Source organism: Cebus imitator, unplaced genomic scaffold, assembly GCF_001604975.1.
Source record: "Cebus imitator isolate Cc_AM_T3 unplaced genomic scaffold, Cebus_imitator-1.0 Scaffold202, whole genome shotgun sequence".
Classification (NCBI taxonomy): Eukaryota; Metazoa; Chordata; class Mammalia; order Primates; family Cebidae; genus Cebus; species Cebus imitator.
The window spans coordinates 2,669,207-2,694,465 of NW_016107517.1; the positions used below are offsets into that span (position 1 = coordinate 2,669,207).

At 41.3% G+C, this 25,259-nt stretch overlaps 1 protein-coding gene and 1 long non-coding RNA gene across 51 annotated transcripts in view; both read right to left on the reverse strand.

Annotated features, from left to right (window-relative positions):
- LOC119474016 overlaps positions 1-15,360 on the reverse strand; it is a 15,811-nt gene extending 451 nt beyond the window's left edge. Inside the window, exon 1 of the long non-coding RNA XR_005203302.1 lies at positions 15,308-15,360. This is a non-coding gene — a long non-coding RNA (uncharacterized LOC119474016). The remainder of the gene's footprint in view (positions 1-15,307) is intronic.
- Positions 1-25,259, reverse strand: part of MAP4K4 (mitogen-activated protein kinase kinase kinase kinase 4) — a 190,617-nt gene that overhangs the window by 139,119 nt on the left and 26,239 nt on the right. The gene's annotated exons all lie outside the window — the stretch shown is intronic.

Below are 25,259 nucleotides of genomic sequence, written 5' to 3' on the forward strand. Positions count from 1 at the left end.
GCAGGAGAATCGAATGAACCCAGGAGGCAGAGGTTGCAGTGAGCCGAGATTGTACCACTGCACTCCAGCCTGAGCAACAGAGTGAAGACTCTATCTCACAAAAAAAAAAGAATATGGATACAAAATCAGTCCCAGGAGAAGCCCTCAGATGTCTCTCCCTTGTTCTTTTCCTAAACTCTCATAGCCAACTCTACCCTAAGGAGGCCAACCTCAACCTGCATCCGAGGGAAAAGAGTATGGGGAAACATGGGCAAAATGTTTTGTCTACCTAAGACAGTTGCTAAGAACCCTTCCTGTAAAACCTGGGTTCCTCAATATTCTATGTTTAAACAACAATATACCCTGGGCTAGAAATCACAGGTTTCTATAAAGAACTTGGGGCAGGGTAAGGACAAAACCTACCCACCTAAGTCAAGGGAGAAAAAAAAAAAAAACAATCTTAAGGAAACAGGTCCACATTCGGCCTAAAAATCTTTTTCCCAAAGGGCTGTAATGTTCTCAGAAGCAAAATATAATTTAGTTTTAATATGAACTTAAAATCTCCTTAAATAAATATTTACAGTTTAATACATAGTCCAAAAATGTCTTTGGGATCAAAGACAGCATTTTTATAGCAAGGTCTCATTCTACCATAAGAAAAGTAATCCCACAAAATTAAAATTCTAGAGGACAACAGGGAGAATTGGCTTCCTGTCTGTGACTCAGCTGTGAGAGGTAGTCAATTCTCCTGAATATGATATATATATTACCATGGCAGAACAACAAATCCAAGTCCAGCACAAAAAAAGCCATTTATTAAACTTATAAAACATGAAAAAATTAAGTTTCTCAATAACAGAGCACCCATGTTCATTTATCATACCAAAATTTAAAAATCAGTACACACTTATATTAAAAAAAAAAAAAAAATCAGGGCCAGGCACAGTGGCTCACACCTATAACGAATGCCACTGCTTTGGGAGGCTAAGGCTGAGAACTGCCTGAGCCCAAGAGTTCAAGAACAGCTTGGGCAACACAACAAGAGCATGTCTCTACTAAAAATAAAAAATTAGCTGTGTGTGTGGTGTGCACCTGCAGTGCCAGCTACTCAGGAGGCTGAGGTGGGAGATCACTTGAGCCTTGGAGTTCAAGGCTGCAGTGAGCTATGATCACACCACTGTACTCCAGCTTGTGTGACAAAGCAAAACCCTGTCTTATTTTTAAAAAGATTTAAAAAAAAAAAAAAAACCACAAAGGAAATAGGATTTCAAATAACTTGTTCTCGGTACAGACTGACAGGTATCAACCACAGCAGAGAACCAGGTGGGGGCCAATACAAGTAAGAAGCTGCATAGCAGACTCATTCAAGGAAAAAAAAAACAGTAGACAACAAACTTTGTAAAGGGTTTATTTACATTCTAGGGCAATGTTTTGCAAGCTAGTGTATCCAGAAATAATTTAGTAATGCACAACCAGACGGGCAGTTTTAAACATATCTTTACACACTGATGTTCAGCTGGACACTTAACAGCTTATGGATGGCTGCTTGCATACATTCTATGCTAATAACTAGAAGGTACTTCAGACTCAATACTCTAAAGGGCCCCCAAAAGTATGTGGGTAAGTATGGCTGTGGCACTTCAAATTTAGACACATTAGAGTTACATACACAATAAGAAAAAGCTTAGAACTGATGGCCCAAAGGTAGCTATAAAATATAGTTGAAATTTAGGATTTATAGTCAGGAGATGTAGATTCTATTACTTTTGTTTTTTTACCTGGGGGCAAATGATACTATGCTTGACACTGTATATAGAAATCACCACAGACCAGCCACTTATGCTTAAATAGTATTATTTAGGAGAAGTGGGGAGAGAAGTATTATAGAGGGAGAGGTGATATTTTCATTTTTTTCCAAATTTCTGATTCAATATATTTTATAATATGAAATTACAGAAGAAATCTTGTGAAATCTAGAACCACACAACTTTACAGGCTGCATATACATATGCTCTATTTCACCTTTAAAAAAGATGCAAATAAACCAAAGGAATATACCATCAAACACTTCTTAACGAAATCAAGTCCCAATGTCACCATTCTATCTATATTCAGCTCTCGATCTCACACTTTTAAATCTGCTACACTAGCTACTCATCCAGTGAAGCCGAATATTAAAAAGGTGATACTGCACCATCAACAAAGTGAAATTAAAATTTTCCACCCCACAGATGACAAAAGCACCTAGAACACTCTTTGAACTCTTCCTACCATGAAAGTTACTAACCCCTGGTGCTTAAAAAGAGTTGCTCTTTGAGAAACTCTGGCTATTCAAAATAACTCATTTCCCGCCTTTATTAAATAACAGCGGCTTTAGAGGTTTGGAGGTTTGGAACTGTAGGCTAGCTATACTTTGTTTTAAGCACTCAATTTTGTTTTTAGGAAGAACAGATCAGAAAAGAACAGCTGGTCAGAAAATACCCCCTGCACCCAAGTGAGGGAAGAGGTTGGCAGATCTCTTTGAGAGAAGGTAAAAGCCAACTTGCCTAGGCCCTGCCAGTGAGGTCCACTGGCCCCACCCACTCCTCACACACCCCTGCCCAAGGAGAAAAGACCACAGACCTGCTCAAGCCTCCCTATGTCTCCCAAGCACAAGAGACATCAGAACCCCTTGTGCTGGTCAAAAGATAGGCTCTACAAATCTAACATCTACAATTCAGTAACCAGAAAAAAAAGAAAACTAAAATAAAGTTCATTAATTAATAGAGTAAGCAATGTCTCTTAACCTGCTCTGTTGGATTTCAAGAGCCATTAAGCCACATGTGGCTAGTGGGCACTTGGATAGTGATGGGTCCCAACTGAGGTGTGCTATAAATGTATACTACACACTGGATTTCAAAAAAGAACATAAATTGCCTAATTAACATATGTGTTAAATGATGTGTTGAAGTGACAGGAGTATGGCTATAACAGATTAAATAAAATCTATTCTTAAAATTAATTTCACCGCTTTCTTTTTAGGTTTTTATGTGTATACTAGAAAAGTCTGTATGTGGCTCATGTCAGTTCTGGTGGGCAGTGTTGCTCTGGGGGCTTTAAGACTTCCCTGTCATTTTGTTTTACAAGTTTCATGCTAATCTTGCACTTAGTTAAAAGCCAGATTCCTCATCACCCCTAGCAGTCAAGTGAATTGCTAGAAACAGCTTAAGAAAACAGGCAGTCCTGCCTTCATCACATTTTTCTTCTTAAAAGTGTTATCTGGGTCGTGCATGGTGGCTCACACCTGTAATCCCAGCACTTTGGGAGACTGAGGAGGGTGGATCACCTAAGGTCAGGAGTTCGAGACCAGCCTGGCCAACATGTTGACACTCCCTCACTACTAAAAATACATAAATTAGCCAGGCATGGTGGAAGGCACCTGTAATCCCAGGGGGATTACAAGGGGTGGGGAGGGGTGGAGAGGACAAGAAAAAAATGAAAAGAAAATGTGGGGTATTTTCCCCCCAGCAAAAATCATGTCTGAAGTCGGGAGGGCAGAATGGAAATAAAGGATGACAGCATCCTGTCAGTGAAAGGCAAATGCCTGTGAAAAGTTCAACATGGCCCTGTCACATGAATAGGGAACAGACAACACAGACTGAAAAGGATGGTTATTACTGAGTTAAGGCCTTAACAAACAGTCGGTCTAAAAATGAATGGCCCAATCAACGCTCTTCCTGATTATTGAGTTAAGGGTCATAGTTCTGTTACAAAGACTTCTGTCGTTTTGTTGCTTTCACTGTGTCAGGAATATTGCTTACCTTTAAATGTAAACCCCAAAAAAATCCACAAAACAAGGCAAAGGAGAGCATTAATCACCATCTATCTATCTGCTCAGGTCAGATAGAGAGAAGCATCTGAGTTGCCCTGAAAATTAAGGCAGCCCACCTTTCCATACTCCCCAAAGTATGTTAACATGTGGTTACCCTCTCCTCGGCTCACACATGATTAACGGTCTTTCATCAAGAAGACTGAGTGTACCTTGCTCTAGTCTCACCAGTCCTCTCAAGAAGAAAACTTGGAGCCAAGTTAGAACTGAATATAAACAGATTTCCATTTTTAAGTAAATAAAATCTCTTTCAAAAAGGAGAGCGGGATGTATGCCTGATTAAAAGCCTCTCCCTTCAGAATTTAAAATCTGAAAAGAAATGGGTTTGCTCTTTCAGACTTCTACATGTAACCGATATGCTTGGGGGGAGAGGTGGAAGCTACTTCTTGGTACCCTATTCATGGAGATATTAGTAACTCATTCTTCTTCTTTATCCCATTCCAGGAAATACAATTAGGAGTAATATGTCTATATATCTTAAGTAGTCAATAATCTCTCTCCTTTACCTGCTTGACCCTGCAATGAAACCACTGCAGAAACCAGGCTTGCGAGCAAGACCTCCAGCTGAAAAACAACTAGAGACAGGACTTTTTCTATAAAAAGAAAGTGGGGCCAGAGGAAGTGGGAATGCAGTGCTAACTTTAGTTCTCACTCATTTTATTCAAGTCAAACTTAACACTAAGTCACAGGGGCTTCACTCTCCAGCACACATTTATTTGTAAACATTTTAGAGGGAGAAGTCAAACAGGCACAAAGAGGCTGAGTGAGAAGAAAGCCCAGGGTGGGCAGGCAGGCAGCATGGCTCAGGGAGCCAAAGAGCAGGAAAGAGGCAATTTATTCTAAAGGCTTAAGGAAAACAGTGCCAGTCCTAAGAGGCCACTGAAGACAAAAGACACACCCTAGGTTACCAATCCGATTTCAGTACAGCTTTGCTGCCTCCTCAGTCTGCCTAAAGGAATCAAGGTCAGAACCTGCCTGTACCTGCCTGGGAAGCCTCCAAAGGAAATCTCAGTTAGGGCTCAGATTCTCTCCTGGACAGCACTCTGCCTCCAGAGTCAGTCTGGGCCCAACCCAAGACCACGGGACTCTGAAGGGTCCTGTACAATCCTTCCTCCTGCCCGCTGGAGCCCGGGGGGCCCTGGAACCAGGTCACACAACCCTCTTGTACTTTTGGCAACAGTCTCTTCCCAACCAAAGAGATACAAAGGACGTGCTCTTCACTTAGAGCCCTCACTAAACCATCTACAAACACACTCACCTTTCAGCCCCACTATCTAGCACAGCAGCATGGCATTCCTAAGAGCACCCAGCCTGAAGTGAAACACTTAGCATGTACTATTTAGTTCTCACAACCCCACTGGTTACGACTACTGGCTCTATTTTTCAAATAAGTACACTGAGAATCAGAAAAATAACTTTCAAAAAGGCCCATAGCTAGTAAATGCTAGAACAAGGACTCAAACCCAGGGCCTGCTGACCCAAAGCCTACGCTTTAAACACTAAATCAGTGGTTCTCAAAGTTTTTAGTCTCAGGACATTTTTGCACTCATAAAAATTGAAAACTTCAAAGAACTTTAGCTGTTTTATATCAATATTTACCACATTAGAAATTAAAACTGAAAAATAAGGTTTGGGGCTGGGGGGATAGAATAGAGTAAAATGTCCTTGATCTAATTTAGCAAGCAGGCAAGGAACTCCTCCTCATTAACATGGAGTCTGAGATATCCTTAAGAAAAATACCTACTACTTTCCACACTTCCCCACGTACATCAAAGGAGAGTCAAAATTTCAAAGTTTCTAGTACAATAGTGTTCCGGCCAGGTGCGGTGGCTCACACCTGTAATCCCAGCACTTTAGGAGTCCGAGGTGGGCAAATCGCCTAAGGTCGGGAGTTCAAGACTAGCCTGATCAACATGGAGAAACCCTGTCTCTACTAAAAATACAAAAATTAGCTGGGAGTGGTGGTGCATGCCTGTAGTCTCAGCTACTCAGGAGGCTGAGGCAGGAGAATCACTTGAACCCAGGAAGCGGGGGTTGCGGTGAGCCGAGATCATGCCATTGCACTCCACCTTGGGCAATAGAGTGAAACTCCATCTCAAAATCAATCAATAAATAAACAAAGAAACAAACAGTAGTGTTCCAAGAGTCCCCAAGTATCACAAAATTGAATTGGATACTCAGATCCACTTTTTACCTCTTTATGGCCATAGTGATAACCTCTCTAGACCTCAGTCTCATCATCTGTAGCAATGAGAGTAAAAACGAATGGAAGTATTTTCAGGGTAAACACTCAGTCCAGGGTCTGGCTCATAAACATTCAAATATTGACTGTAATCATTGTTATTGTTGTTAGCTACAGAAAAGGAGAGAAGGACTAAGGAGAGAATTTTCCACTTCCACAAAATTTAGCAAGGTTTTCTCAACAGACTTGCTTCCTTCCCTTACTCTAAAAATAAGGGTTTTTTTCAAAGCGAATAAGGGAAGGGCTTTGCTTATGCTGACAGTGCAAACTGAGACAACTAAACCCTATCTTCAAATATTTATTTTCCCATTTGAATGTCAACATTCTTTTCTGTCTTCTCAGCAAGCTTAAAAAGAATAGTTACTGCAGACATCAAGGTCAAAAAGCAAAACTTGTGGCTTCAAGTTTTGATTCTGCTGGAAACAGCAAATGACCTTATTAGTGCAGAATTCCAAATTCATATAATAAATTAGAGGCATAATACAGTAAGGCAGGCTTTGAATTATGATGGGGGGGGGATATCAAGATGATATAAAGCAACTTTGAACCCAAAGAAAAGGACAGATGTTCTGATGAAGATTCAGTAGTATTTTCCATCCTCCCAGGATACTCAACATCTGCATCTCTGGGGCCTATGATCTGTGGTCAACCTGCCCAAAAGCAAAAGTGTCAACAATTCTGCATAACCCTTCCTCCCTTTAGTGTAAAATAATGGGTGGCCCTCCCCAAAGCATAGGAAGGGCCAGAATCTCAGACATAAGGAGGGATGAGAGTGACTGCCCTACTAACAAAAGATTTATAGGGTCTGTCTCATTTATAGGTTAACAGGCAGAAGCCAGTCTGATGGCCCCAAGGTTGGTTCCCTAATAACTCTATAGCTGACTATTTAAATAATGTTGGCTGAATAAAGAGGTAATTAATAACTATAATCCGAGTGAATTCTGAATTCATTTCTGGAGTTGAATTTAAAGATTCACTAGAAAGTACCCTATCTACCAGTTGTAAAGGAAACAAGTTTTCAGAGTAAGCATAGGGGTTTTTAATCTTTTATTTTGTCAATAGAGTTTAAAAAGTAAATATATACAATAAGACCTAGTTCAATTAGGCACTGAGCGCTCAGATTTTTCTGAGAAGGTAGCTGACAACCTCTAGAGCACTTAAATTATGACCACAAGAATCCAAAGGCCAGCATACCAACTATTACAGAAGTAATGCTCTGCTTTGTATTTCTTAAATTGTAAGAAAAGTAAATAGAAGCTTTAGAATTAAAATGATATTTTAAGGAAAAAAAAAAAGACCTTAAGACTCCTATCCCTGAAGAAAATAAATGTTTCCATTTATATACTAAAATGACTTCATAAATGTTTTTACTTTGGGGTCATCCATGCTATAACCTGAAGGCAACTGAAGTAACACCTTTGGGAATTACTGTCCACATTTAAAGATCTGTTTGTTTTCTGAGCATCAGCTATGTGCAAGGAAGAAAAGAGCTGTGTTGACTGCCAGCTTTATTTGAGTCAACTGCAAAGATGCTTGCGGACCGAGTAGGTTCGCCTCCTATCCTGCTTGCTATGCCCTGTACTCTTCGTAACTCACAGATCTTACCTTCTAGAAATTATGTATAACAGTAAACAAACATGCAAAAAGAATAATAAAGCAAATGCCTTACCAGACGTACCAAGGAATAATGATAGCCAACAGCAACTGTATTCATTTTTCCATTACCTGTGTCACTTTATGAATGTTGTTTCATTTAATCCTCACCATCACCTCATGAAATAGGACTATTATAATCAACCCTAATTTGCAATTTAAAAATAATGGATTCTTAGGTTCAGTCACCACCAATAGGGGGGCACCCAGGCAGACAGTGATCTTTCCACCACTGTACTTCCCTTAAACTGCATAAACACAGGGACAGAAACCCAGAAAGCAAGCAGACAGCAAGAAAAGAAAACACAGTCAGCAGATATGCAAGGAAGTAACACCTGAGTCAAGGTCCTCTTACAGCAATTTAAAGCATAGGAGAACAGTGAGAGAATAAGACAGACACAACATGTCTTCAAAAAAATCACTGGGCCAAAAAAACCTTCTGCAGATCATTATTCTATTTATTTCACTCTACAAATCTCAAAACATTAAATCAACTCCAAAGGCAGCAACTATCAATTCTGTTCAACTCAAACTGACTTCAATTGCCCCATATTAAAAAAAATTTTAAAGGCATCCTATTGCTTTTTAAAAAAATCTGCGTGTAAGTTACTTCTAGTACTGACTGAAGGCATTTCTTTCTCAACATATTCTGCCTAAAATTGTTTTGCCCCTCAGAGGTTGGCTCTAATGTTCACTGAGAGTCCAAGTTGGTTTCTGATCAGAAGCTGTTTACCTAAATTTTTTTGTTCAATGGATTAAGAGAGAAACCAGATACGTGTAGATACTCTTCAGTGTTGGAAATATCCCAGTCTTTACCTAGGAATGTATTTTTGTGACTTCAGAGAAGAAAAAGTGAAAGGGGCTTCCTCTTCCTGGGGGCGTAGTTGGTGGGGGGTGAGTCTTTAAGACAGTTTCCATTTGGTTCAACCAGGATGTGATGAGAAAGCACTGGAGGCAACATAGTCCAGAAATAGGTCCTGAGTCAATCTTGGATTCAAGCACAGCCCTGCCACCTACAAGCCATATGATGCTAGCATGTTAGGTAACCTCTCCGAATCTCAAAATACTTTCAGAGCCTGCCACAGAGCAGAGGATCAACAAATATTAATTCATGGCATTCCTCACCATTTCCATTCATTCCTGACCAACTTTTAAAAAGAGTGGTGAGAAAGTTAAAGGTGACAGGCACCTAAGTAAGGGAGAAAGAAGGGGGAAAGCATAGAGAGGAAAGGCAAAATCTGGACCCTGAATGATAATGAGTAACCAGAAAATGACAGGGTTTTTTTCCCCCCTTTTCAAACTTTATTTCATCTGAGTCACCTATTTCCGACAGGATCCCAGCCTTGAGCAATTCAAAAGGAGTGGCAGAGAATGGAAAGGAAACAGATTATCTCGAATGTGTGCATTCATCAGTATGGTTAATAAAACACTAAGCAGCCCTACCTCCAGCCCTATTCCAGGCCTGTCTCTTTTCCTGACATTAATACGTAACATTTCCCAATCTTATACTTTGATCCATCAAATGAGACAACAATGACTAATAGCAAAAAATACACACACACACACACACACACACACAGAGAGAGAGAGAGAGAGAGAGAGAGAGAGAGAGACACCTCCTAACAGGCAAATCCTAACTGACAAGTAATCTGGAGCAATACTGTGCACTCATAAGTTCTTTGGAACCATGTAATCAGTACAATTTATCAAAAAATTAAAAAGAAGGCAAAAGCCTCATCACCAAAATAAGGGTGGCAGCTTATTAGTGCTGTGGAAAACCAACAGCCCTGGCCCTGTTTTCAGGTCTCCCAGAAACCACACACCCATTCACAATCTCTGACATAAGTGCATACACACCTGACCGACTTTAAAAAGCACAAAGTGTCAGAATGGCAGCTCTCCCAGGTGACAATTTCAAAAGATTAAATTTTACTAGAAGCTTTATCATCTGTGTTTCATGGCTTTGTCATAATTACTAACTTTTCATAATCAAAACTCCGACTGCCCAATAACCCCTTTTTCCTGTATATGGACAGCTCATGATAACAGAGCAAGTACGTAATACTGTGATAGTACAAATGAGTTGTCAAAAAGAGAAGGGAAGGAATGAGGGAGGAGGGAGATTGATGAACACTTGTGCTTTCAGGGCTTTAACTGCTTTATATTTTAATAGAGAACTTTCTAAACTGTTCTTTTAGTCAACAAACAGTTATTAAGTACCACCAGGTACCAAGTGTCAGAAGCACTAACTGCAACCCAAAACTTACATTCTAGCAGGAAGAATCAACAATTACTTACAAGAAGAGGTGAGAAGTGTTACAAAGTTAGAGCAGGGTCCAGAGGGTACACTGCAAAGGGGCTTACTTGTACAAGACAATCAGAAAAAAACATAGTGAACATAACATTTTTGAAGGAGGGTCAGCAATAGAACGATTTATTATATTCAAAATATGTAAGGATCAGCTACGTGCCAGGCACTGCAATAAGCGAGTGATCCCTCTCCAACACTAACCAAAGATTGCACAAACAAATGTAAAAACACAACTGTGCCAAGTGCTATGACAGCAAGAGACACAGTGCTAAGAGTGCCTGTATTCATGACCAGAACCCAGCTGGGGAAGGCAGAGAGAGGCGTACAGAAGTCCTAAGTGCCTGGCAGGCAGGAGATGGGCAAGAAGCAGGGGCTGGCAGAGGCCAGTGTGGCAGCAACAAGGAGATAAAGAGGGCCATGCATTAGATGGGCCTAGAGTTGTAGTAAAGAAATATCGCAGAGGCTAGGAGTCAGAGGGGCTAGGCCCAGTTAACTAATGTTTTGACTTGTTCATGGGCAGGGTGTTTTTCAGAAGACAATGAGAATGCACCAGACTAAAATTGTATTACCTCCCCTCTCACTGGTCAGAACTTAAAATTTATTTGTCTGGCACGAAAGCCCTTTTATTTTCCCTTCAGAGGCTTAATCCTCGGCCTTTATCCTATCAGCAATTGGCAACCACTGAAGGAAGGGAACTGTTTTGGACAGATTGAACTGTTTTGAACAGATTTAACTAATTTGGACAGCTGAAAGGTAGGTCGCAGATCAGATGCAAGGACCAGCTAGTGCGGACGCTATCGCAGGGGACTGTGTAAAAATAAATAGGAAGGAATTCTGACTGCAGCAGCAGCAGATCTCTGCAGTTTTTAACATTCAAAGTATTTGATGTCAATTTTGCTTTTGGTGGAATAAAATACCTGTAACTAGTAGGCTTCTGGAAAGTTTAACATGGAAAACACCATCAGTAAATAGAAAGCTGAAGGAAACAGATGTCTTCCCTGTGGAAAAAGTATCACTCCTATCATTCATCCTGAGAATATCTGTAAGCAACCATTCAGAGCCATTCTGAGACTTCTGTATCCCCATTACAATTTGACCTGTCAGCCAGAACTTACTTATATGTACACCCTTCTATCTACTTCCATTTCTGTTTTCTTTTCTAGCTCCTAATCCAACGTCTTAACTGCTCTCCTTCACTCAGTCATACTCTATTCCATGGGACCTACCCCACTGTTGCTGGAGTGGTCTTCACAAACGCAAATTTCCCTCTCCTGCTTCAACAGATTCTTCATCCTGAGGCTTCAGAATGAAGCCTGAATTCCTTGGTTTGAAAAAGAGGGCCTCCCATGAGCAGGCCCCAGCCCGCCTTTTTGTCTTGACCTTGGTCACCCCAACAAATGACTAAGAAGAGTGACTTAGAATATTCTGGCAGATGTTTACTCCAAAACCTACAGATTTTTTCGTATGATCTTACCAGACTACCCTAGTACAAAAATAAAGCAGGCCAGTGGCCCCTACTTGGTGCCCTGACTGGGCATTGAACAGAAGAAAATTGCTGAAACACTGTCCAAGAAATAAAGACCGTTGGCTCTCTGACAACTTCCAGCTGTCTAGTACAGAGATGAAGATAAATAGGACTAAGCCTTGGCAAAAATGGTTAGTCCAGAAGTTTACTGTAGGGAACCATTTGCCCCTGTAAGAAAGCCCCCACATACTTTCTACACCCTCTTTCTGCCCTAGCACCAGAACCTTCCTGCTTTTCTGACCTAAATCCTCCTTGCCATGGTGTGGTAACAGTGATCTCATTTATACAACCACTGAAACTCTGTCACTACACTGTACATTTGCATATTAAGCCTCTTAAGGGAAAATAAAAGGCTTTCGTGCTAGACAAATAAATTTTACGTTCTAACCAGTGAGAGGGGAGGTAATACAATTTTAGTCTGGTGCATTCTCATTGTCTTCTGAACAACACCCTGCCTGTGAACAAGTCAAAACATTAGTTAACTGGGCCTAGCCCCTCTGATTCCTAGCCTCTGTGATATTCTGATATTCTTTTCTGAGTCTTAGATGTGGAGGACTTCTGAGTCCATTTTCCCAAGAGCCTTCTCTCCTCCACAATCACCCCAGGCTAACACTCCAGCCAAGCCCCAGCATGGGGATCGTGCTGTTCCCTGGACAGCAGGCCAAGAGCACAGGCCCAGGATTTCTACTGCCTCAATCTCTCTGCCAAGAAGCAGCGACAAAGCCAGGCAAAGAAGAGTTGGCTCATAGAGACAAAGCAGCCAACCCACTGGCCACCAGGCCATGCACAGGCTGGAGTGTGGGGAAGACAGGCCAGTTCTCACAGAGCAACACAGGAGCTGGGAGTTCTGATGTGTGCACAGGTAAATGGGTAACAGCCAAGCACTATCTGTCTGACAAACTCATGATGGCTGAACTGGTATGTATCTGCTGATATGAAAAAATGTAAGTTTTTAAAACTTTGACTTGCAGTGTAATAAGGATAATTACAATCTTTTAAGTAAACTACCTGATATCCATACTAAATTACCACTCGGCACAACAGTCAAAACATAATTATGTACCTCAGATTTATCTGAGACGTTTCAGTTTTGTTTTAAATACAGTAGTAAGTTCTGTACACATAACAATCAGCTGCTACACAGTAAGAGACAAAATGAGGGGAGGGTGCCTACTTTATCAAGTTACTGTATTCTTTACATTTTCCTTAATACTTTACAGATTTTCAAGTAAGAGTAATTCCAGAGATTCAACCTTTTCTATTATTAAATAAACTGTACTACGATACCTTGTATAATGGATAAGGAATCAACTCACTCATGGGATTCTTTTCTATCAATAGTGTCAATAATAATGGAAAAAAGAAAATGAAGAATTCTCACCAGACACTTAGGGGGTGCGGGGAGCACCAACATCTGTCGAATTTATGAAATGTACCCCACGTGCCACATAGTGTGCTAGGTCCCTAGTTTCATCCCCTAACCTTTCAGGCCAGGACTACTGTGGCCAGGCTGTGGTTCAGAGAACAAAGGCTTCAGGAGGTAAATGCCTTTTTCAAGGTCACACAGCCAGTATGTGAAAGCACTCGCTCAGAAACATCAGACTCCAGATCTGTGCTCTTCCTGTAACAAGGCCTAACAACTCCTCTCACAGAAAAGCTGCCCTGGAGCCAGAGAGCCTTGGAGGAGGAAACCACAGGCTAGCACTATGGGAGGCCACCTGCACACAGAGCAGTTCCTCTAAGAGTAAGGCTTGCTAGGTTTGTCTGGCTCTGAAACCCCTGTTCTTTCCAGTGTCCCACGCACACTCCATACATTCTGCCCTTTGGTCTGACAAGGCGAGAACCTCAGGAAGCTGACAAGCCAAGCAGCTATATCTCCCCTGGCTCTTCTCTTCTCCCTCAATTTCAGAGTGTCTGTGGTTGCTCCTACAACCACCACATCTAATGGCCACTGCTCATCTCCCGCTGTCAGGGTCAAAGAGACCCAAGTTCTAATTCTAGACTTGATGCTAACTTGCTACATGATCTCATGAAAGAACTTCACCCTCTGGGCCCCATGTAGCTAACGGAGCAGCTGACCTCTCAAGGTCAGCTGTAACAGCCTTTTTGCTCAGTGGCTTCCTGATATCCTTTCCCTTTCATCACACTCTCAAAGAGTCAGGTCTTTCCTCATCATCCCTGCAGTGTCACCAGCAACATCGCCATTTCCTTCCACAGAGTCAAAGGCTCAGGTGCACCCTGCAGGACGGGGGTCAGCTGCTTTCATGCGTCTTCAGACACAGAGACCCCAGGCCAGGGCCGAGCAATCCATAAGCCTGTGAGTGACAGAGGCTGGCTCCTGGGATATCTCACAACACAGGTAGGTCATCGGTTCCAATACAGGCCTGGAAGCCACCTGAAAAGCTTCCTGGGACATAGTAACACTGGCAGAGAGGCCAAGTGACACAGGGCTCGGGCTGAAAGGACAGCTGCTAAACCCTCAATACATGAAAGACAATGCTCCCAGAGACTACATGTCCATCTTTCCAAATCCACCAGCACTTAAAATGGGAGCAAGGAGATGACTAACAGGTACTGGAAACCATGCTACAAAACTAAGAAAGGAAAGGCAGCTTTCCTTTCTCTCAGCACAGAAAAGGGGAAGTGCAGTTGCATGGGGCTAGGGGATGGGGGAATGAAATCGGATAGAAGGAAAACTCCCCTGAATTTTATACCATCCCATTTCACAGCAGCTAAAACTTTAAACATTGCCCACCTCAAGATGGTAAAATCACTTTCTGAGATGGTTGCCTGCCGTTCCTTTGGCCCCACCTCACGCAAGCCCGTCTTGATTACACTCCTGAGAGGTAATCAGTTCTCAAAGGAATAAAATCAGCATACCCTAAATTAATTCTGCAAAGTTTACGAAGGAAGGGTGTGTGGGTTACCTCAGCCCCAGGGCCATGGTAAATTACACACCAACTACTTCTGTGGGTTTTCTAAGCCCATTTCATCTCCTGCAGAGTTTATAAATAATAATAAATTATATTAAAATCTGTCCCTACTCCTTCAGTGCTGTTTTACATACATGTTACCACAAAAACTTGCAGAACCAGCTTCACCTCTCCAATTCTGACGAATAATTCAAAATTAAGGGAAAGGTTCACAATATTGGTAAATCCAAACAAAATTATGGGACTTTTAACAATTTTCCTAATTATTTCTGAAAAGAGAGAAGAAAGATATCCACTAACAGGCACCAAAACTTTTTCATTTAGAAAGAATCCTGAATGAATGAAAAACATGAACGGGGTACATTATTCTGGTTTATTTTCAAACACCCTTTTCTTTTCCCCTACTCCTCCCCTCCACCTTTTTTTTCCTTTGAGACAGGGTCTCCCTTTGTCACCCAGGCTGGAATGCAGTGGCACCAACACAGCTCACTGTAGCCTTGACCTCCTGAGCTCACGCAATCCTCCCACCTTAGGCCCTCCAGCAGCTGGCACACCATCACACCCAGCTAACTTTTGTATATTTTTGTAGAGATGGGATTTCACCCTGTTGCCCAGGTTGGTCTCAAACTCCTAAACTCTGGCAATCTACCCACCTACCCACCTTGGCCTCCTAAAGTGCTTGGATCACAGGCATGAGCCACCACACCCAGCCCATTTCATTTTTTAAGATGATTCTCTGCTCTTTGCTTTACAGTTTTTTTTAAAATTACTGTCAGCCAGGGGCAGTGGCTCACACCTGTAATCCCAGTACTTTGGGAGGCCAAGGTGGGCAGATCACTTGCAGTCAGGAGTTAAGGGACCAACCTGGCCAACCTGGTGAAACCCCCATCTTTACTAAAAATATAAAAATCAGCCAGGCGTGGTGGCACGCACCTGTAATCCCAGCTACTTGGGAGGCTGAGGCACGAGAATCACTTGAAACCAGGAGACAGGAGTTATAGCAAGCCAAGACAGAGCCACTGAATTCCGGCCTGGGCAGCAGAGTTAGACTGTGTCTCAAAAAATACACAAAATTTAAATTTTTCTTAATAAAATGTTGAGAGGAAAGCTTCCCAGGCAATTAAAATGTACAGACATTATGCCAAAGTGTGCTCTCCAGACCAGGAGCCTCAGGGGTGCTTCATTATTTGTTAGAAATGCAGATTCTCCGTTCTACCCCAGAAGTACTGGATCAAAAACTGTGGGATGGGACGCAACAATCTACGTCTAACAAGCTCCCCCATGGGAGAGGAAACACTGATAAATATCTTGCCAGCCTGCTGCAGAGAAATATGCTAAGACCATTTGTACTTTGGGATCCAAGCTTCAACAGTGTTCTAGACTGGGAAATCAGGATATTACTTAGGCTGTAATCTTAAAGTTAGGTAACCTACGTGTTTACCATGATAATCTTCTAACTCTGATGCTACACATTTCCTCCCTGGAGTCCTTAATGGGCTCCTTATTTGGTCTTACCACCTTCTTTTGAGATGGAGTCTCACTCTGTCATCCAGGCTGGAGTGCGGTGGCTCACTGCAACCTCTGCCTCCTGGGTTCCAGCAATCCTCCTGCCTCAGCCTCCCGAGTAGCTAGGACTATAGGCACATGCCACCACACTCACTGATTTTTGTATTTTAGTAGAGACACGGTTTCACCATGTTGGCCAGGCTGGTCTTGAATACCTGACCTCAAGTGATCTGCCCACCTCGGCCTCCCAAAGTGCTAGGATTATAGGCGTGAGCCACTGTGCCTGGCCATTAACCACCTTCTTTCCGTTTCACAATTTTTAACATGAGAGATAACTGCCAAATCAAGAGACAATTGCCTATTTATCTTTCATTTTGTATTAATCTGTATATATTTCCCCAAAAAATGTTAAAAGTCTAAAACACAGACTCACAGGCCCTTCTCTTGGTAAGCTATGTTGGACAAAAATCATTTTATTTCAGAGAAAATTGGCTTTATCTTTAAGGCGTTCTGCAATTACAATCAAAAGACAACCTCACTAACAATACAAGGTTCTTTACACTTCCGGGTATTTTGAAATATTAAGAGTATTTGTGGAAATAATAATTTTGCATTATTGTATTGTAATTTTGTATTATAATAATTCTCACAGGAGCTTTAAAATATAGTCCACTAAGTTTTGCAGAAGCAAATCCTTTTCTTTTTGAAGATGGTACTACATGAGTAAATGCTAAGTGTATTCACTGTTTGCATTTCTACAGATCATCTGTATACCATTCAAAGATATATCATTAGAAAGTTATGAGAGGGTATGATGGCTTGAATATTTGTCTCCTTCAAAATTCATACTGAAATTTAATCCCCAATGTGGCAATATTGAGGTGGGGCCTTTAAGAGGTGACTGGGCCATGAGGACTCTGTCTTCATGAATGGGTTAATCCATTCATGGATTAATAGGTTATCATGGGAGTGGGACTGGTGGCCAAAAGGAAAGGAGACATGAGTTAGCATGCTCAACCCCCTCACCAGGTGATGCCCTACACCAGGACTCTGCAGAGAGCCACCATCAACAAGAAAGTCCCCCACTAGATGTGGTCCCTTATTCTTCAACTTCTCAGCTTCCACAAATGTAAGAAACAAATCCCTTTTCTTTATAAATTACCCAGTTTCAGGTATTCTATTATCAGCAACAGAAAATGGACTAAGAATGTTAAAATGAATTCCTCTTCTCACATCAAACGATCCAGCCAAACAAACCACAAAACATTTTGCTCTTTCTCGTGTAGTTTAAGGAATATATTCTACACTCCTGTCCATTAAGGTTCTTTAAGTCCAAAATAAAGGTAGTTCTAAGTAAAACTTAAGGTCTTGATAATGAAATATAAAGCATCAGCTGAACTAGGCCGACATCAAGAGAGAAAAGTAAACTGAAGACTACTTACTAACCGTTGAAGGCCTGAAACTAACTCAGATTCTAATTCATGAATATTAGCTGATATTTAACTAAAAATAATGGACTTTTAGTCAAGAATAAAATCAAAACTAAAATACTAAGGAAGAAAGAAGGCTCATAAATTAATTGCTGGCAGTTCTCTGTGACACAGTGTCCACATTTACCTGTCTACCCACCCATGACACACTACTTAACCTGTAATAGTGCAGCGATGCTTACATCAGTTTTTAAACCCACATTAATTCAGAAGCAGCCATCAAAATTCTGCAAAAGTCCTTGAACCACTAGAAATAAGTGCTAAAGACTCTTTATAATTCTGAACCCTCAAAGTTAATAGTTGCAAACAGCTTCAAAACTCTTAAATTTGTAACTAACATATAAATCAATTTGTTTGGTTTAATCTTCACAGTCAAGAGTAAGAGATGAAACGGCTAAATGAGTTATCCCAAGCCTAAGTCCACGTTCATTCTAGCAGCAATACCCAACCTAAGGAAGCAGCGAAGCTAAAAGACACTCCACATAAAGGATCCCCACAAGGGGCACTAGACATGCAGGAGACTCCTAAGAACACTTAGCTTTGGCCGGGCGCGGTGGCTCACGCCTGTAATCCCAGCACTTTGGGAGGCCGAGGCGGGTGGATCACGAGGTCAAGAGATCGAGACCATCCTGGTCAACATGGTGAAACCCCGTCTCTACTAAAAATACAAAACATTAGCTGGGCATGGTGGCGCGTGCCTGTAATCCCAGCTACTCAGGAGGCTGAGGCAGGAGAATTGCCTGAACCCAGGAGGCGGAGGTTGCGGTGAGCTGAGATCGCGCCATTGCACTCCAGCCTGGGTAACAAGAGCGAAACTCCGTCTCAAAAAAAAAAAAAAAAAAAAAAAAAAAAGAACACTTAGCTTTTATCCAGATTTCTACCAATAAACATGAAGCAGCCACAAAAAAATAGACTATTAGGGGAAAACAAGGTGGGTTTATGTGGAAGAGATGGAACCCACCACATAAACTACAGAGCCTGTCCTGAAGAGGACAGATGCCATGTGAGACCACGATGTGCCCATGGGCCTTCTGGCCCCTCTTCAAGTCACCAACCACACATGCGCCTACCAGAGTGTTCCTGTCACACCCCAAAAGTGTTGAGATGCTGACTTTGGCACAGGGCATCATGTGAGAGAATGTCTAGTTTCATGTTATGTTATAGACTTGAAGCCAAAATGGTGATGGCCATCATGACATTCTACTCACCCAGTAACTCAAGTGTATTGCACAGAGCCGAGGCAGAGGCCAAAGTGAAAGGCTCGATTATCCAAGGGATGTAATTCAAGTCAGTCTTAAATGAGATGAATATGGTGCATACCTTACCATTTAACTTTTGTGATTTAAACACAATAGACAAGAGTAAATGGTTTCAAAAAGTAAAACACATGGCTTTTTTGCTTATCTTTTTCGCCTGGAAAGCTTCAAGCACACAACAAAAGTAGAGAGTAGAAGAATAAACCTTGTGCACCTATCACTATAGCTTGACTAATTACGAAAGCATGGCTACATCTATTTCATCTTTATTCCTACCCACACCTCTTCCTTGTACTGAGTTATTCTGAAGCAAATCCTAGCTATACATCATGCTCTTGCAAATACTTTTAAAATCAGTACAGCCACGTCTTGCTTGACGACAAGGACATCGTTCTGTGAAAGGCAATTTCATCCATGTGAGAAGCATCACGTCATACAGCACAATTCCACAATCCTCAATGGTATGGCCTACTCCACACCAAGGCTACATGGTCTAGCTATTGCTCTTAGGTTAAAAACCTGCACAGCATGTCAATGTACTGAGTACTGTTTACAATTTGTGTATCTACACATATCTAAACATAGAAAACATACAGTAAAAAAAAATATTATATTATCTAACAGTACCATATTATCTAACAGTACCACCATCATATATTAGGTCCATCATGGACTAACACATCCTTATATTCACATAACTATACTTCTCAAACCTGGCTATGCAGTAACTTGCCACATTCTTAAAAAAAATTACAGATTTCTGGGCCTCAACCATAGGTCTATGCAGGAGTAGTACTAGAATCAGTTTGTTCTGTAATCTGTCAAGGTGAATCACCCACAGGTGGAAGAGAACTACATATTCCTTAAGTTCTAAAAGCAAAGCTGATCCTGTTTTCATTCCCTCCAAAGAGACAAAGTGTGGCAGAAACACCAAACCAAATGACAAATGAAAACCTAAAACACCATCTGCTGTTAGCCTTCGAGTGGAACCAGGTGCCCAATAAAATCCCAATCACCTTCTATTAAATCCATGTACTAGAAGTTTCAAAAATAGCTGCCATTTGAAAGCACTGAGCATTTTAAAGAGGAATGAGAGCCCATACTGACCCATCCCTCCCTTTTGTATAAAAGGAACCTGAGGCCCAAACAGATGACATGATCTGGCTCAAGATAACCAATCCTGCTGGTGTACTACTGCAGAAAATTCCTCCTAGCCCCTTAAGAAACTGCCACTCACTAACCTCACAGCTTTGCCTGTTTACCTGTCATCCTAGGCTGTTCCAATGTCCAGAACCTGGCAAGCAAGTACACAGGACACTGCACACTGCGGGGCTGGAATGCTGGGTCCATCCCCAAGCACCACCATTTTTAAGTAAGTCATCATCAAACTAAAGCATATCCATAAGTATCATATAAGACAGAAAAACAAGACTTTTTTCTGTAAGACATAGTAAGAAAGAACCAAAGATGCTCAAATTAAGCTAAGAAGCTTTAGAGAAACATGATTGAGGTCTTCACTATCTGGCTAGTCATCACTTACTAGAGCAGAAGTTACAGGGAAGAAAATGTCAGCCGACCTTCCTAACTGTGAGTGATGTAGTAAACAATGGTGGCCAGGAGCCCCTCTCCCTAGGAGTTTGCAAGAGAAAAGGGCAAAGGACTGGCCTGAGATGCTGTGGGAGGGTTTCCTGAACCTAAACAAGAAGTTTGGCTGGTTAACCTAAAATTTCCTCCACCAATTCTAGGCTCAAGAGCTTACTTAACTCCACCAGACCAGTTTATGGTTTCTTCTCAATCACTCTCGAAGTGTAGAAAACAAAGCAAGGCTGGCAACAAAAAGCATTTAAAAACAAGTAGTTAATGCTTCAAACCTTCAAAAGATCATTGCTAAGCTTTGTGAAACCTCCAGTCTTACTCATCCTTACTGAGAACTCACCTGGATTCTGGCCCAGGAGCTCAGCCACTAAGGGCATACAAGCTACACAAGGGGAGAGGCTTTCTTAAGCCAAACCCAACAGAAGACAGTGACTCTCACAGTTCTCCAGAGGTTGGGCAAAAAGTAAATTATAACCTACTTTATCCACCTTCTGTGCTTATCCAAAGCCTATTTTTCTTACCCTTACTATGTAAGATATGCATCTAAACATCTTCAGCAACTCCTCCACTTAGAACAAATATTTACAATACGTTACTAGTGTATTAGTTTATACAAAGAGATGTTGCATTATATGCAAAAAGGAGAGGGAACATCCTCAATAAGACACTGATATGGTTAGGCTGTGTCCCCACCCAAAATCTCATCTTGAATTGTAATCCCCATAACCCTCAAGGAAGAGAGCAGGTGGAGGTAACTGAATCATGGGAGTGTTTTCCTCATGCTGTTCTAGTTATAGAGAGTGAGTGAGTTCTCACAAGATCTTGTGGTTTTATAAGTGTTTGGTAGTTTCTCCGGCACTCATTCTCCCTCCTGACGCCTTGTGAAGGAGAAGTCTTGCTTTCCCTTTGGCCTTCCGCCATATTTTAAGTTTCCTGAGGCCTCTCAACCATGTGGAACTGTGAGCCAATTAAACCTCTTTCCTTTCTAAATTACCCAGTCTCAGGGAGTTCTGTATAGCACTATGTGAATGGACTAATACAGATGCTGTAAATGTCTACTACAGTGCCAATGTTTGATGTATGCAAGATCAACTCAACTATGTGTGATTCTGTACAACATGGAGAACATGGAGGGGAAATAAATTCTGAAACCAAAATTTTAGTCCTTAGCCTTTTGAAGCCTCTTCCTCCAAAAACAATACAGGTATCCTTTAGAAAGTGTCCTCTAGTAAAGTTACGCATAAAGTTGTATTTATGAGATAAGGGCTTTACAGACTATAAAAACTAACAATACACTCTCAAAGGAAGAACCTCCAACATAATCCTAGTTGAAAACTTTAAGCTAATTAGAAAATTAACTGTGACTCATGACCTTTCCAACCTGGGGATGGGCGAATGAGGGAGAGAAAAGAAAAAAGCAGACCTTTATTTACCTCTTTCTCTCAAATATAAAACTAGCTACGAAGCAAATTTCCACAGTGAACGGAATCTGTTTTCTAAAACTTGGCTATCATAAATGAAGGTAAAAGAAACAAAAGGAGAGAAAAATGTACAAAAAACTTCCAAATTCACCCTTCATCAGAATTACTGGGCCAATTCCAGTAGACAGATGTTGTCCAAACTCAATGGTTTAAAAGCTCAAATGCACATCAGAATAATCCATGAGGTTTTGAAAACCCCAATACCCAATGCTGGGGTTGCAGCAAAGGCATCAGTTTTTGTTTGTTTGTTTGTTTGCCTTCCCAAGTGACTGCAAATTACAGACATGGTTAGGACTCTCTGTTTTAGGGCAAGACTTTAAAGCTCTCCAAGATATACCAAGATGCACCATAGCTGACAACATCTGCCATACTTTTCCTTCAGATTTCCCACTCCTACTATCTTCCTTTATTGTAAACCAAGGTCAGGTTCAAGGCTCACGGGAAGGTCTCAGTAGGAACTCTGTTCATCAGGTGTAGCAGGAGTTATGGACTACAACTAGCCAGAGAAGTTGCTATTAGCTGAAGGTGGCCTTATTGTCTTGCTGGCTTTTATTGGGTTTAGGGGATTTGCAGGGGCTCTGCTCTAAATACTGTATTTGCTAGGGAAAGCTGAAGAAAACATAATCTTGCTTTTTAATAATTCTCGAATTCTGAGCCAATTACCACCTCCTTCCGAGCAGGTGGGTTGAAAGACTTTAGTAAAAACAAAAAGCAATATACGACCCCCACCCTTCACACGCTACTCAAAGATATTTCAGACAGACTATTTCCTCCGGTCTTCTTTCCTGCCCAGTCAGCAATCCCTACTTTACAAAACTTAGGCAATCTCCTCTCTGAAAATGGTTGTTCACACTGCCCTAGAAGAAAAAGAATGCACCTCTCCAAAGCCATTCAGATGTGGATTTTGAATTCTCAAGTCTGCTTTAAGGGATTACCTCTGTATCAACGTCTAGTATGATGTATTGACAATTTTTAGTTATCAGTTTTTATCCTTTTTTAAACCCCATAGTCTACTGACATGTTTATAGTAGAAATTAAATTGTAAAGGCACATTTGCAAAATGAGAATGTTATTACTGTACTTTAAAATAACTGGACGATCTGAATTAATGCTAGTAAAAATCCTATGAGTAGTGCTAAATGCCATTCAGCTACAGTACAGTGCTTTGAAAGGACAAAATTTTAAATGTGGTTTTTATTAATGTGACTCATAGGAAAAATGGAATATTAAAAATGTTATTCTCTAAAGACTGACCTGATGCAACAAGATGCAAAATATGATATCAACTATGCCCAAACCAAAAATTCAGCAATAATTCAACTTGTTTTTCCAAATTAAGGCCTACAACAGCTAGATCTAGTAATTATTCCCCATCAAGAAAACAGTAACAACAGATTACTTAATTTGAATTTCTGAATTTTCAGAAAGCACAATCTAAAAATCGAAGAAAAATGTGAAGGTCCATTTGGCAGTCTACTATATGCTGACATATCTTTTAGCCAGTCAGTCCCTCCACCTCACTGGGTCCTTGGAGGTTTCTCTAGGAAAAACAAGGGAGATGCATAGAGGCTCTCCTAAGTTCCTTCCAGAACTATCATTCTATAGTCTAGGGCTACAACATAAAAACCACTGACCTTCAGGAGTTCAAAACCAGCCTGACCAATATGATGAAACCCTGTCTCTACTAAAAAATACAAAAAGTTGGCCGGGCGTGATGCTGGGTGCCTATAATACAAGCTACTCGGATGGCTGAGGCAGGAGAATCACTTGAACCCAGGAGACAGAGGTTGCAGTGAGCTGAGGCTGCACCACTGGGCAACGCAGTGAGACTCCGTCTCAAAAAAAAAAAAAAAAAAAAAAAAACCACTGACCTTACCCACCACTGCCACAAAAAACACAAACACTTAAGTACAACTGTGCTATACAAATCTCTGTCCAGACTGATTATTTTCCTTGTTTCTTTCTCAACAGTATTTTAAAGCTTCAAGCTTTTCCGGCCTTCCATCCACTGTTCTTCCTTTTTGAACTCTTATTCTCACAACCAGAAGCTTGAATTTTCTATTCCAACAATGACACTTGTTACTGCCTGTTTTCCTAGGTACAAGAGAGACCACATAATCAAGAACCAAAAAGCTTGCCTAAAAGTATTTCCCCAGTTTCTCCCTGATTGTATTTATACCTGCCCACTTACCCCCTCTTTCCTGTGGCTTCAAAACACAGCTGTTGCTTAAAAGCCTGCCGCTGTCTGGGTCTGCTGCCTTCTCCAAAACACCACAATGGTTGTCATCTATTTTCGCTAGAAACTTACTGCCATGACTTAGAGTAAGTCCTGGCCTCTGACCCATTCTATGAGCCACCTCACCCAGAAACCAGCCCTTTTATTCATTCACTCTCTCAAACACTTACTTTTGTTCAGGAAATGCACCACAAACTGAAATGGAATTTGAGAATCATAATCCATTTATGACCTTGTCATGTCACCAAATCATCAAATAGTAGGGGGGAAGGCAGCAGCACTTCACTGCACTGCCTTCCAACCCAATCCAGACAGACAGAAAGCACAAAAGAGACCAGATCTGCGACCCTAGCTCTGACTACAACACAAAGTCCCTCAGTCTCTGTAAGCTAAGGGGTTGAGCTATACGTTCTCTAACACGCCGTCCTACATCAACATTCTGTGAGCCTCAGAAAGACTACAGTCCCAACTGAAAGTTATAATCTATTCACAAAATCATCTATTTGAAGACACTTCATGCCACATAGATAAGATATAACCCTCGCCCAAATAACCCACCCTAGCAGCTGTGTTCCAGTGAACTACCAACACTTCCCATCCCAATTTCTTTGCCTTATTATTCGAAGTATGGAATCACAGTAACATCACTAGGGAAGCACATTAGAAATGCAGAATCCCTGACCCAGTGAATCAGAATCTGCATTTTCACAAGCTCCCAAGATGACTGGGGGCAGATTAGAATTTGAGAGGCTCTGTGGAAGACACAGAAAACTATAGAAAAAGGAAAGGTTCCAGACTGGCAACTTCTGCTCCTCTCAGAACCTCCTTTGCCTCTCAATCCCACCCTTAATCCATCCACCCCCTTCCCACTGGCAGCCCTGGCCCTAAACCCTCGCAGCCTCTCTCTGCCAAATCACATCTTACCTACCAACCAAACCTGCTGATACCCTGGGAAACAGTGTAGCAAAGAAGAGCTCAACTTAGAAGTCAGGACCGAAATGGCTCAACACTTGATTACTTCAATTGCTTCCTAACTATATGTGTGTAGGCAAGTTATTTAACCTCTCCATGCATATGTAAAATAAAAATTAAGGTGAGGAAATGTACATAAAAGAGATCAGGGACCATGTCAGTACTCAAGATAGCTTTTTTTAACAACACACAGTCAAGGGCCGAGTCTCCC